The following is a 14,046-nucleotide window of genomic DNA, read 5'->3' as shown; positions in this document are numbered from 1 at the left end:
GATGAGGGAGAAGAATGCTATAATCGGATGGATAGCAGAAAGAGTAGGAATGGAGAAGACCAAAAAAAGGGGGGGGGGGTGTTACACTGTATTAAGCATAATGGAAGAGAAGTGGACCTATAGTACTGTAGATGGGGATCGAAGATCGAAAAAAAAGGTGGAGGACAAGAAGGCCTGGCACCATAAGTGGACAAACGAGATTATGATGATGATTAAGATATTGCTAAAGAAACTCTTTGATAGTGGAAATTGCAACACACTATAAATTAAAAAAAAACTGACAGCACAATAATTTACAGTAGTTTGGTGTATTAATAAAAGTCAATTTAAAACTAAAATTACTTCTATACTGAGAAAAGAATGAATTAATACAATTCTTCTATATTTAGGGAAATTGCCAAGGATAACCATAAGCGAATTCATTCACTATCCTTCTAAAAGGTCGCAATCCTATTCACAAGAAAAACATACAGAAGATGCTCTACATAAACAAAAGTCTTTGAGAGTGGAGTTGTAATTTGTCATTAGAAAAAATCCTGACATCTGACAGGACTTGAACCCAGGACCCTTGAATTGGTAACCAAGCTTCATAACCACCAAGCCACAACTCCACTCCAAATGAAGGCTGTCATCATTCGTTCAGCATTACATAGAGCAACTAACCGTAAATTCCGGACAAATATACAAGGCGTAAAAATGATCAATTTTGAAGATAAATCGTAAAATGAATTGATGAATTACCTAGGATTCTTTTTGCCATAGATTGTCGCAATTGATCTGGAAAACATGGACGATGGTTTGGTGGACACATCTGCTAAAAAATCGCCATGTTTACGTAAAACATCTGGCAGATCTACAGTACAAGAAAATAATAAACAGAAAAACACATGTATGTGAATATGTACACAACAATAGTCAACATTTATAATAACAGACAAATCCCAGAATTAGGTAATTTGCTGACAGTAATATCCAATTTTTATAATAAATATGAAATAGGAGTACTGTATATCAAAACATACATCAAATGATTATGGGTGGAATGTATTAGTTTCAATATTAAACATGAAACTTACAATTACACAGCAACCACTTCATTCAGTTTGTCAATTTGATTGAGAAGCTTTTCATTCATCAAATCTGCTCAGCTCCACATTTTCTGATTTTAAATCCATATCATCAATCAATAGAGGAAAAAAATATATCAAATCATAGTTTGGCAATTAATAGGTTTCCTGTGTCAAGAGTCAAGACACAATGACACATACTACACCTACACCCAAGTTTACATAGCAGCATTTTAACATAGCATTTGTTTTTAAATCACAACAACTAATTTGATATTGACTATGATCAGCTAATAGGATTTACAATATAATAATAACATAACACTTTGTCTACAATACAATTAAGGATTGGTTTTTCCAGTTGTGACAACACTCTGAACATTCTCATGAATATTGTAATATTGTAGAGAAAAAAACAAAACAAAACAAACTGAATTCATGCTCATTAATGTGACATTTAAAAATCTGGTTTAACAAAAAAAAATGTATATCAAATGAAAAATACCTTGAAATTACCTCATCTTGTGAACATCGGACACAGATTAACAAGGAATGCCATATGCTTCCTTGAAAAGAACTTAGCATTTACTGTATTTTTTGTAAGTTACCCGTGTTCACATTTTCAAAACATATTTTGGGGCCTCAAGACTTCCTGCCAATTTAATCTGAATAAACAAAAACGAGTCACATAACCAATTTATAACGAACTATAATTATTACAACTACAGAGTGGTAGAATATTAATTGTTATAGTTTATTATATAATTTATTTATTGTTAATATTAAGGAAGGTCTGCAGTTGCTATTTATGTAGCCTAAATGGATAGATTGCCAACACATGGTTTAAGAAAGCCAGACTATAAAGCTATACACACCTATTATAGAAGTGGTGGACAGCAGACACAAATTGCTATGGCTAAACTAAGATCTTGTATTATAAACTACTGAGAGATGCCAACAAAGATGCCACCAATTCCATCCCATGGGGAAGATAATGGCAGAGACCAAAAAAAACCAGTTCCAATGATTATAATGGAGGCAGCAGCTAGGAAAGAAAGGGAACATCCGTCCCAGTAAATCATGGTCTGGTGTTAAATTTCAGAATTTTTCACTGATGCAGTGATGCCTGTACTACACTGCATACAATATTAGTAAGCCTATTATAAGATTACCTTTTCCTTCAAATAGAATACAGCAAAAATGTCCGTCCGGGTCTTTGTCTTGTGATATGTGATGCTTCAAAACACATATCCAGTCGTCTTCTGTTGGTCATTTTGAGATTTTTTTCTTCTGAAGAAACAATAAGAATTCTACTAATGTTAAATTAATTATTAATTATTAGGTCATACAGACAGTGACCAACGGCTTTGTGTCTTGTCTGAAGAATCACCCAAAAACACAGACAAGTCAGCACAGATCTCGAATTATTAAATATTGTTTATTGAATCGATCAAATAAGATGTGTATGCGTAACATTTAGCATTATTTATTAATATTTTTAACTATATAAATATTGACTTTTTGGAACTGAAGTTAATTTATAAAAAGCATATAGGCCTATTTACATCCGTTTGCCAGTAACCCTGAACAGTCTTGTTTGGTGTTTAATAGGACATGCGGAGAGATTGTACTGTATTTAATAGTTAGGTATTGGTATAGGCTAGGCCAATACTAAGATGATAGGCCCCAGCATGTAGACTAGCCTGCTGGGCCTAAACAAAATAACTCTTAAACCAAAATTACATTTCCTAGTTTTTAGAATGAAAGCGGTCAACTGAAAAACAATTTGCTATCTAGGCCTAGAGGCCTAATTAGGGTCTTTGGCCTAGGCTAGCTTGATACTAGACTAACGATGTAGCTTAGGCCTACTAGTAGGCGTAACTACCGTAATACTAGGCCTAACCTATATTCCCATACAAGAAAGAAGAAAACAGATCTGTCATAACATGCCTGTCATTACTAATTTTTCTGTTAAGGTAGTATAAGTATAGGATTTGGTAAATCATTTAATACAAATAAATATAGGCATAAGTAGAACCACCAGAACTATTTCCGCTATTCAGCCCTATTTAAAAATGGCCTGGTCTAACTTAACATTCTACCTACTAGAGGGAGGCCGAGGCACTCTGCTTGACTTGCTAGGCCCCCCACGCTACAAGTCCTAGGCCTACACGCAGCTAAAGTGAATTTCCTCCGCTACACTGAACCATGAGCTAAGCCTACATATTTACCGAGACTCGTCAATTTATTTTTTATGGCATCATGTGCTACATATTTTGCACATTGATAATACATTTTATCGTACTAAAAGTACTTATTAATTTAATTTATTACGTCTAGCCTATACTTTATTTATTTAGATATTTAGTTTCCGTTTCTTGTTGAATAAACTGCAAATAAATAAAGCTATTGTATTTCTATAGGTTCCTTTAGCAAAATGGAATCACCTTTCCTATAGTATAAGAAAAAAAAAATATTTAGGATCTCGTTATCTGGGCGATGTAGTCTGTGGGGGGTTAAAGAATACTCGAGCGGAAGAATAGAACACACAATAACCATATAAATATTACCAGAAAAACAGCTTCCTCTCTTATTATAATAATAATAATAATAATAAATGAAAACTTATATAGCGCCGGTATCCTCCACCCATGTGGCGCTCATGGCGCTTTGTGCATTAACAACGTGCGAGAACATCAGCGAATAGCGACGTCTTTAGGAAAAAAAGGTCAAATAATATCTAATTAATGACTAATTATTACATTACATTTAATATTTAATAGTGTTCCACTCATAAAAGAGTATTTAATTCCAAAATTTTAATACGGTATATCGGAAAGTTAGGTTTTTATTAGTGATAGATATTTTAGTATTATTTAGATAAAATAAAACTGTAAAAACATCATTAAAAAACCATCGCGGAATTATACTTAACCAACTTCAATTTTGTTCAAATTTGGTACAATAATTTTATATGTATTTATTTATCTGTAGTATAAAAATTGGGTAATTTACTAGAATTTTAGATGATTTGGATATTTTTTATTTTTCAAAATATGATGCCTAATATGTTTCTATCATACATTTACAACATTTTTTTTACTAAAAGTGCGCCTAAGTTAATTAAAAAACATTGACACTAGTATTTTTCTTTTACATTATAACATTGGTGTAGTAAATTTTTCTTCTCATAAGCTATTATAGTGTAGACCTAACATTGATATTATAGTAGAACTCTTCGTTTGGGGACAGATCTTTTAAGGGGAAACTTTTTTTTATGTTTTAACACTATGGCCAACCATTATTAGAGAGACATGGACAGCAATTGAGTCGGTCAAATAGCATTAAGGGACAATATCACAAAAAAAAGACAAATAATTATAAAAACAATATCACTAGCTAATATTGGTTTAACTTTAATTCCGGGTGTTCAATATGGACTATTACATTACCGTTGGTTCGAAAAAGACAAAATCTATGTACTGAGACTAAACATGGTCATCACACAAACCGCTAAAAGGGAACTCAAATGGTGGATTGAAAATGCTAAATCGGTAACAAAGAAAATAGATCATGGGGTACCCTCTGTGAACCTAACTAGTGATGCTTCGGGACTCGGATGGGGTGCGTCAAACGGTTCTATTCACACAGGAGGGAGATGGAATTCCAAGGAAATAGAAAAAATCAAGTCAAATAAAATAAACTATCTAGAAATGAAGGCTGCCATGTTTGCACTAACAGCCCTTTGTGTAAATAGTTTAAATAGCCATGTTTTGATAAAAATTGACAATACCACTGCAGTGGTGTATACAGTATAAATAACATGGGGGGAATAAAATCACAGGATTGCAATGCTATGGCAGAAGAGATTTGGGAATGGTGAATACCCAGAGACATATTTGTCACTGCTCAATACATACCGGGAATTCAAAATGTTATTGCTGATACAAAATCTAGGAAGTTTAATGACCAAATAGAATGGAACTTGATGGGGCAGTTTTCCAAAAACAGTTGAAGTTAAATGATCTCATCTTGTGTACATCGGGCACAGATTAACAAGGTATGCCATATGCTCCCTTGAAATGAAATAGGCATCTGCTGTATTTTTTGTAAGTTACCCATCTTCACATTTTTACAATATTTTGGTGCCTCAAGACTTCCTGCCAATTTAATCTGAATAATTAAAAACGAGTCACATAAGCAATTTATAACTAACTATAATTATTACAACTACAGAATGATATAGAACTACAAACTAATATGCCTTTAATGAGGCTATGGCTAAACTAAGATCTTGTATTATAAACTACTGAGAGGTGCCAACGAAGATGCGCGCCACCAATTCTATCCCATGGGGAAGATAATTATAATGGCAGACCAAATAGAACCAGTTCAGAATGATCATCATAGATACAGCAGTTAGGAAAGAAAGGGAACACGGATGAGTGATGGTAGACAAAGGAAATACAGGAGGGTGAAATGGAAATAAGAGAATAGAAGATAACTTGAACTCCAGCCAGTAAAGCACGAGAAAGATATAAGCAGGCATAATGTCTGTAGTAAAGTTAGTTGCAAGCTATGCTAAGAAAAAGCAAGTGAAGAGCTGCGTATGAGCAGTAAGAAACCCAAAAACTGATAGGAAGGATGAGCAAGGCTAAGACAAAGGTGTAACACGCCAGCAATCTGTGAGTCTTCAGGCATAGATAAAGATATCAACTAGGCAGCTGGTTGCATGATAACAGAGAACCGAAGAAGACGACTGCAAGGAACAGGAAGTGAGGAAGAATGTTAGAGGAGTGATATATGACGAGATGCCAAGGAATCTATAGCTACATGACTAGACTAGTAGGCATGCATGGGGCGGAAACTTGATGGCAGATAAAGCTGTATTTGGCAGCATGGCATGTGAATGAATGGTTAGTCGTAGCAGCTCCGCTAAATATCCTCTAAAACGTTACTAATATCTAACTATCATCAAGTCTAAGTATATTTGAACTGTGAGTATTTCATTTGTATTATACCACATCTTAATTACACGGTGAAATTTTAAGTCAGAATGCCAAAAAAGAAGGAAATAGTCCTAGCCCCAACATCACCTGAGCCACCAATACTGGAAGCCGCTGTCGCCGAAACCGACACAGAGCTATTGAGGCGTGAACTTGTAGGACTAACAACATATCTGCGCGGTATTCGTGACCAGCTGGATTCGGTCTTGCGTAACCAACCATGCTTACGAGGATGGACACGCTTGAAACCAAGCAGTCTGAGTTTGAAAAATCAATTGAATTCGCATGTGCTTTTCAATATCGGATTTAAAAAATAAAACTGCTACTTTAGATGCGAACATTAAAGATGTTTCGGCTGATGTTGGAAATGAAAAATTGAAGTTGTCAACGATGCAAAAACAACTGAATAAGCTCGAACGGCACTCAAGATCTTACAACTTGCGATTCGGCGGTCTTCCAGAACATGATCATGAAAATGCTATAGTGAAAATTACAGATTTGATTGAAAAAGAACTAAATATACCAGACATCAAAATTGAAAACGCTCATCGTATAGGAATGAAACATCAAGACATATTATCGTACGGTTCGTATACCGTTCTCAACGTAATCAAGTCTTTACACAAGCGAGGTCACTATTTAAAAATACCAGTAAATGTGTCATTGATGATCTCAGTGAATCAGACTTAAAGAAAAAAAGAGGCTTGAGAGAAGTGATGACCAAGGCATATGAAGAAGGGAAGCGACCTACTTTCAGAAATGGTAACCTCTATATCAATGGTCAGTTGTATGGCTAACTTTAATTGTATACATTATCCTGAGAAGTAATGATCACGGCCTATGACAAGAGGAAGCAACCAACTTTCAGAAATGGTACCTCTATGAATGTTAATGGTTTGTTGTATGGCAACCAACTTTAATTGCACATATTTTGTAACTGCTTTCTTTTAATTTCTTAAATTGTTTAATTGACGGAGCATGCTACTATTTAATTTTTTTCCTAAACATGTCAGAAAGAAAATACTTTATTATATATATTATTTTATTTATTATTATTTTTTATCTATTTATTATTTACTCCAAAAAAATGCTGACACAAAGTATTATAAATATCTTAAATATTAATATTACTATTACTATGTTCACTCTCCTTAGCAATCGTTTTGCGCAATGCTAGCACCGCGTGCTACAAATAATATATTTACTCGGACCTGGTCTCTCGAACTTCCGAATGAATAAAAAAAACGGCACTAAGGAATCGTGGGGATCCGGTTCACGGTTAACCACTCAGCCGGTATGAGCTACGTCACACAGAAGGAAAGCAATACACTAAACACAACAACTAAAATTGTATAACTTTAATTTATTCTGTTAAATAATAATTAAAAGAATACACTACAATTATGCAAAAAAAAGATAATATTTAATTAAAACCTACACCTAGTCTAACCTAACACTACTCACGCGAGGTAATTTGGGGATGTGCACAAAATGTTCAATCAAAGTAAATGTAGTCCAGCAAACGGCGAAACAAAAGAAAATCAAATACGATAACAGGAACAGTCCAATCCAAAATGAGGTGATAAAAAGTTGAAAGTAGTCTTCTTCTTAATTATTCAATAAGACAGGATCAAATTCTTAAATAATAGCTGGTTCTCGGTTTTATGGCCAAATAATTTAAAACAAAAAAAAAACAAATTCTGCAACACACTGTTTCGTTCGGATAAATTCCTAAACGATACTTCTTTGTGTTCAGTTCTGAGTGTTCCTCAGCTCTCTGTATAACTTGTCGATTCTTGAATCTTTTTCTCTGTTCTCCTCTCCTTTTCCTGTCTTTCTATTTTATAAGGGGGCTAGACTCCACCCATATAATTCGATTGATTGGTCTTGATTGGTGTCACTTCACCTTCACCTCAGTTAAAGCTAGGGCAAACTGGACCACTGGACAGTAACACATGTTTACAGCAACTCCATTAGAAATCCCATTAGGGCAGTTATAAATTCCACAATTAGTGTAATTAGTGAACAGTTGATAGATTATCATATTCTTTCCAGATGTTAGGAATTGGGGGTCCTAACTACAAACTAAGAATTAATTAAGAAAACTTAACATTGAAGTTATTAAAAAATAAAAGGTAAAAGAATTATAAAAGTAAATTTAAACAAATAAAAAATGCACACTATTACATCCTCCCCTACTTTAAAGAATGTCGTCCCGACATTATACATCAAATTATTTTAAAACATAATCAACTACAATGAACTTAAACTAAATATTTAAAAATGCAAACCTTTGCAAAATACATTGTCTAAGGGATGCGTTTCTTTCGGACTCTTTTGAAACATCATCTAAAAGTTTAACCATAAAATCTGCATTTAAATTCGGGTTAGGAATAGACATAGAGTACGAAAATCAAACAGGAGGTTTAGTAATACGTCTAGGTCGTGGAATTGGGGTAGGCAAATCATCATCATTGTCAGGTGTAACAGGTCGAGGAGATGGAATAGGAATGTTAGGTTTAGGCTGTGGTTTTCGTGGGACTGGGATAGGTCGGGCAACACGTCGACGGGGTAAAGGGGTAGGTGGTACTGAACTGGGAACAGGGAGACAAGTTGCTTGAGTATGGTGACGGCCTGTACCACTAGTACCTGGTAGATTAGAAACATCTGTTTGGGGTGTGCTCTGTTGAGGCTGAGAGTTGTTGTTATGTCCGTCATCAAAGGGGAGGGCAGGGATTGGCAACAAATGATTTCTGTGCAATGTACGTTCAGGACCTCTAATGTTTTCAGGCTTCACAACATATACCGGAACATCGGGACTAATACGTTTAATTACTTTATACGAAGTTTGACCCCACCTATAAGAAAGTTTGTGTGCACCTTTAAAACCTAATTTCCTAACTAACACTCTGTCACTTACTTGAAGTGCAGAGCCACGTACCTTTTTTATCATACATTTCTTTATTTGCGCTAGATGATTTGTTCGCTTGCGCAGAAGCTCGCTGATATGCGCTTTCTAATCGCTTCTTCGTGTCATTTACATATTTTGTACCTATAGTAGCCTGAGTCTGTTGCCTATCTAAACCTAAAATTATATCAATAGGAAGTCGAGGATGACGTCCAAACATAAGAAAATGAGGGGAGTATCCAGTAGAATTGTTAGTCGTTGCATTGTATGCGTGAACTAAGGGGGCTACATGAGATTTCCAGTCAGCTTTGCCATCATCGGTGAGAGTTTCTAACATATCCAATAAAGTACGATTGAACCGCTCACATTGAGGATTACCTTGCTGATGATATGGGGTGGTGTGGGACCTAGTTATGCCACACAATTTACATAATTCAGCTATCACCTCAGACTCAAAATTTCTACCTTGGTCTGAATGTAATCGGGCCGGAAAACCATAATGAACAAAGAAATTATCAAATAAAATGCGAGCAGTAGTTCGAGCTCTCTGATTTCTAGTTGGTATCGCCTGAGCATACCTAGTAAAATTATCGGTTATCACTAGAATACTATTATAACCACCTTTAGACTCTTCCAGTGACAAATAATCCATGGAAACTAACTCCATAGCTTCACTGGTCTTAATACTAACTAAAGGAGCCTTTGACACTAACGGTAGAGTTTTTCTCCGAATACACCGGCCACATGTCTTAATATGAAGATCAACATCTCTTTCTAATTTTGGCCAGTAGAACCTATCTCTAATTAAATCTAGGGTGCGATCTCTGCCAAAATGACCAAAGTCGTTATGTAGACTTTTGAGAACTGTGGACTTAAATTTTGCAGGTAAAACTAATTGAAAACAATCCTGGCCATTCTTATTTTTGCGAAGTCGATAAAGTACGCCGTTACGTACGCTAAGCCGGTCCCATTCTTTAATAATTATCAGTACTAACTTATCCTCAGATAAGCGCTCACGGAAAGTGGGATGACGTTGTCTATCTAAATAAAATAAAACTCTAGAAATTACAGGGTCATCTTTCTGTTTAGTCTCCCAATCAGAAGGTTTCATAGAGGACAATGTGTGAGGGTTATTCTGGACAACTACATAACCAGTATCTTCGGAATACCTAGGTAACGAGTCAACAAGGGGAAAAAATCGACATTATTGAAATCAAGATGAGTCTGGTGATAAGAGCATAAGGCTTTTATTGCATCGTGGTCAAGGTTCCCATCAGTCTGTGGTTCTAATCTAGACAATAGATCTTGCTTTCTTTGGTCACTACTTTCTGAGATTTCTGAAGTAAATGGGCGCCTAGATAAACCATCAGCATCCGCATTATGCTTTCCAGCACGATAGCTAATAGAGAAAGGGTAACATGATAAAGCAGCTAACCACCTATGAGATGTAGCATCTAATTTAGCGGTAATAGCTACGTAAGTTAAGGGATTATTGTCAGTTTTAACAGAAAAGTGCCTACCATACAGATAATCGTGAAACTTCTGTGTCACAGCCCACTTCAAAGCTAAAAATTCTAATTTATGAGCTGGGTAGTTACGTTCACTAGCAGAGAGACCTCTGCTGGCATATGCAATAACGCGCTCGCGACCATTTTGCTCTTGATATAGCGCAGCGCCAATCAATCAATCAATCGTTCGATTTATATAGCGCCATTCCAACATTCATTGCTCATGGCGCTGTAAAAAATCAGAAAAGGTGAGTTTTGAGTAGTGACTTAAAGTGACTCAATAATGATGTGTGTTTAATGTTCAAGAGTAGGTGGTTCCAGAGCCTAGGTCCAGCAACACTGAAAGTCCGATCTCCCCAACTATGTTTGCTCCTTGGAATGTCCAGTAGCACCTGATGACTAGATCTTAGTTCTCGCTTTCCCTTCTTGACTGTCAACAATTCTGAGAGATATTTTGGAGCGCAACTATTTAGGCATCGGAACACCAGCAGCAGGATCTTAAATTTAACACGTGACTCCATGGGTAGCCAATTTAACTCTTTGAACAATGGTGTGACATGATCATACTTCTTGGCGCACATCACCAAGCGAGCTGCCCAATTTTGCACCTTCTGCAGAGTCCGCAACTGCTTCTTTGGCAGACCATACAGCAGGGAATTTCCCATATCAAGCCGACTGGTAACAAAAGTATGTACAATCTGCTCTGTTGCACAATGGTTCAAGTAACGTCTGATCTTGGCGATGTTACATAAATGGAAAATAGCAGATCGGCAGATTTTGTTGATATGTGATTCCATGGTCATTTTACAATCAAGTTGTACACCAAGGTTACGAACTTCTGATGATGGATTGACTAGTACGCCACCAATATGTAGGCCATCAAACCGGATCTTTTTTCTCTGCTGAACAGAACCAAATAGGATCACCTCGGTCTTTTTATCATTTAGCTTGAGGAAGTTGGAGCCCATCCATTTTCTAATCTCAGTAGTGCATGCTTCTAACCGTTTTACGGCGGACAGAAACTTGGTCTGGCAAGGCTTGACAGAAACGTAGATTTGTATATCATCTGCATAGAAATGATGACATAATCCGTGTCTTCGTATTATTTCAGCAACTGGGGCAACATAGATGGAAAACAGCTGTGGTCCAAGCACCGAACCTTGTGGGACGCCACATAATAGAGGAAGGTCATCTGATGAAACATCACCAATGCAGACGGCCTGGGTTCTGTTCCTTAGATATGATGTGAACCAAGACAATGCTTGATCTCTTACCCCAATATCATGTGACAATCTATGAAGAAGCAGTGAGTGATCTACTGTGTCAAAAGCAGCCGATAAGTCTAGTAAAACTAGAATAACAAGTTCTTGATTATCTATTGATGTCAAAACGTCATTCTGAACACGTAGAAGCGCTGTTTCCACACTGTGGTTAGCTTTGTATGCTGATTGGTAAGTTTCATGGAGGTTGTGATTTGACATATGCTTAGAGAGTCTAACTGCAACAACACGCTCAGTAAGCTTTGAAACAAAGGATAAATTTGAAACCGGTCTATAATTTTTAAGAACTTCTGGGTTGAGGCCAGTCTTCTTCAGCAAAGGCCGTATATGTGCTTTCTTTAAATTCTGCGGTACTGTGGATGTGATAAGTGAAAGATTAACTAATTTCATTAGCACTGGAACTATTACAGGAGCGCAATCCCTTAAAAGCCAAGTTGGAATAGGATCTAGCTCACAATACTTTATCGGGGATGCCTTGATCAATTTCTCGATCTCCTCATCTGTGGTTGGTTCAAGAATAGACAGTTGACAGCTTAAAGGAGCCCTTGTACTAAATGTATGCGCATCTTGGAGAACAGATTGAGGAAATCCTGATCGAATTTTAGTGATCTTTTCATTAAAAAACTCTGAAAAACGTTCAGCAAGAATACTGGTTGATTTACAGGTAGGTAAGGGTGTCTTATTTCCTCTATGCAGTAACGTGTTTACAATTTTGAATAATTGCTTCTGGTCGCCTACAGCATTATTTACTAGAGCTGAGTGATATTCCAACTTTGCAGTATGAATATGTGATGATACACATTGGCGTTGATGTGTGTAAGCATGCCAATCAGTTTCGAGACCTGTCTTACGTCATTTCCTCTCCAGCTGCCTTCTTACTTTTTTCTGTTTTCGTATCTCATCAGTATACCATGGAGTTTGCGGTCGAATAGTCACCAGACGCGACTTAGTTGGAGCAAGTTTATCTATGATTGAACGCAATGTAGAGTTGTACATACATATAGCATCATCAATGTCACATGGAAGAGATACAGTCAGTGTTAGTGGTAGTAACTCGCTGACAACAGAGTCAGCACAGAGATTCTTGTAGTTACGACTAGAAACTATTTTCTGAGTTGGCGGCGGTTTATTTAACTGTAACTTACAATGTACGGCTGAGTGGTCAGATATATGTGGGATGCCCACATTGACATCAGTTAGAAAAGTGTCAGTTGATTTGGTAATAAGCAGGTCAAGAGTATGACCTGCCTCATGGGTTGGTTGCTTAACATGTTGATTAAGATCATAAACTTTAAGAAGGCTCATAAACTGCATAACCTCCCTATTCTCGGATTTGTCAAGGTGAAAGTTGAAATCCCCGGCAATGAGCAAGTCGGAATGTACTAATGCAATGGTATCAAGCATGTTAGAGAACTCATTGACGAAATGTGAGACGGTGAAACCATTTTTCTTGCTAGGAGGAGGACGATAGATAACTATAATTCGCAGTGTTTGAATTCCGTTACTAAATTGAATTCCCAACGATTCAAAAGTACTACAGTCAGGTAAGTCCAGAGAGCGTGTTTTTAGACCAGCTTTGTACATGAGGGCGACTCCCCCATGACGACCATATGTTCTAGGAACATGGTTAAACATGTAACCATCTGGAGTTATGCAGCCAGCAGAAATTGAGTCATCATCACGCAACCATGTCTCAGTTAGCGCAAAAATGTCCAAATCGTTATCTATAATGTGCTCAAATATTGAAGTGGATTTTCCGGTTTGATTCGGATCACAAATTGATCTTGCATTAAGTAAGCAAAAAGAAATTCTGGTTTGTGCACTGCTTGGATATGGGATGTATTCTTGAAAAAATGATATATTTTGCTTTCTCCGCTTTGATGCGCCGCCACGGCATCCCCGTCTCGTTCGTTTTTTATTGTTAAGTCCAAGCCTACATATGTAACTCCAAGTAGATGAATCCAATCGGATAGATTTCAAGCAGCAGCTAGATATGCTGTATAATACTTTTGATGTGTAGTTGTACATTGAACCAAATAAATAAATAAATGATGAAGAGTACACATTCCTAGCTAGGCTAAAGAATGTCAGCATAGCAGCACAAACAACAACAAAGCAGATAGGCACACAACAGCCTACACAGCCTATGCTACAGAACAATAACAGCTAAGACAATGGTAGCTTAGGTAAGCTTTTAAAAACAGCCTAACACACAGTTCAGGTATAAAATCTCTGATTAATATATTCTGTTCATGTAAGTCACTAATATGATACAAT

General features: G+C 36.5%; 1 long non-coding RNA gene across 1 annotated transcript; it reads right to left on the bottom strand.

The window, feature by feature from the left end:
* Positions 1 to 754: 754 nt before the first annotated feature.
* Positions 755 to 3,241, bottom strand: LOC140039774 (uncharacterized). The gene is made up of 5 exons (XR_011842586.1): positions 3,018 to 3,241; positions 2,240 to 2,357; positions 1,573 to 1,732; positions 1,077 to 1,159; positions 755 to 853 (listed from the first exon to the last, which is right to left on the bottom strand). It is a non-coding gene; the product is annotated as an uncharacterized lncRNA (long non-coding RNA).
* Positions 3,242 to 14,046: the final 10,805 nt, after the last annotated feature.

Source organism: Antedon mediterranea, chromosome 2 (genome assembly GCF_964355755.1).
Source record: "Antedon mediterranea chromosome 2, ecAntMedi1.1, whole genome shotgun sequence".
Taxonomy (NCBI): Eukaryota; Metazoa; Echinodermata; class Crinoidea; order Comatulida; family Antedonidae; genus Antedon; species Antedon mediterranea.
Note: the sequence above shows the minus strand (reverse complement) of the source record. Positions and strands in the feature narration are given on the sequence as shown.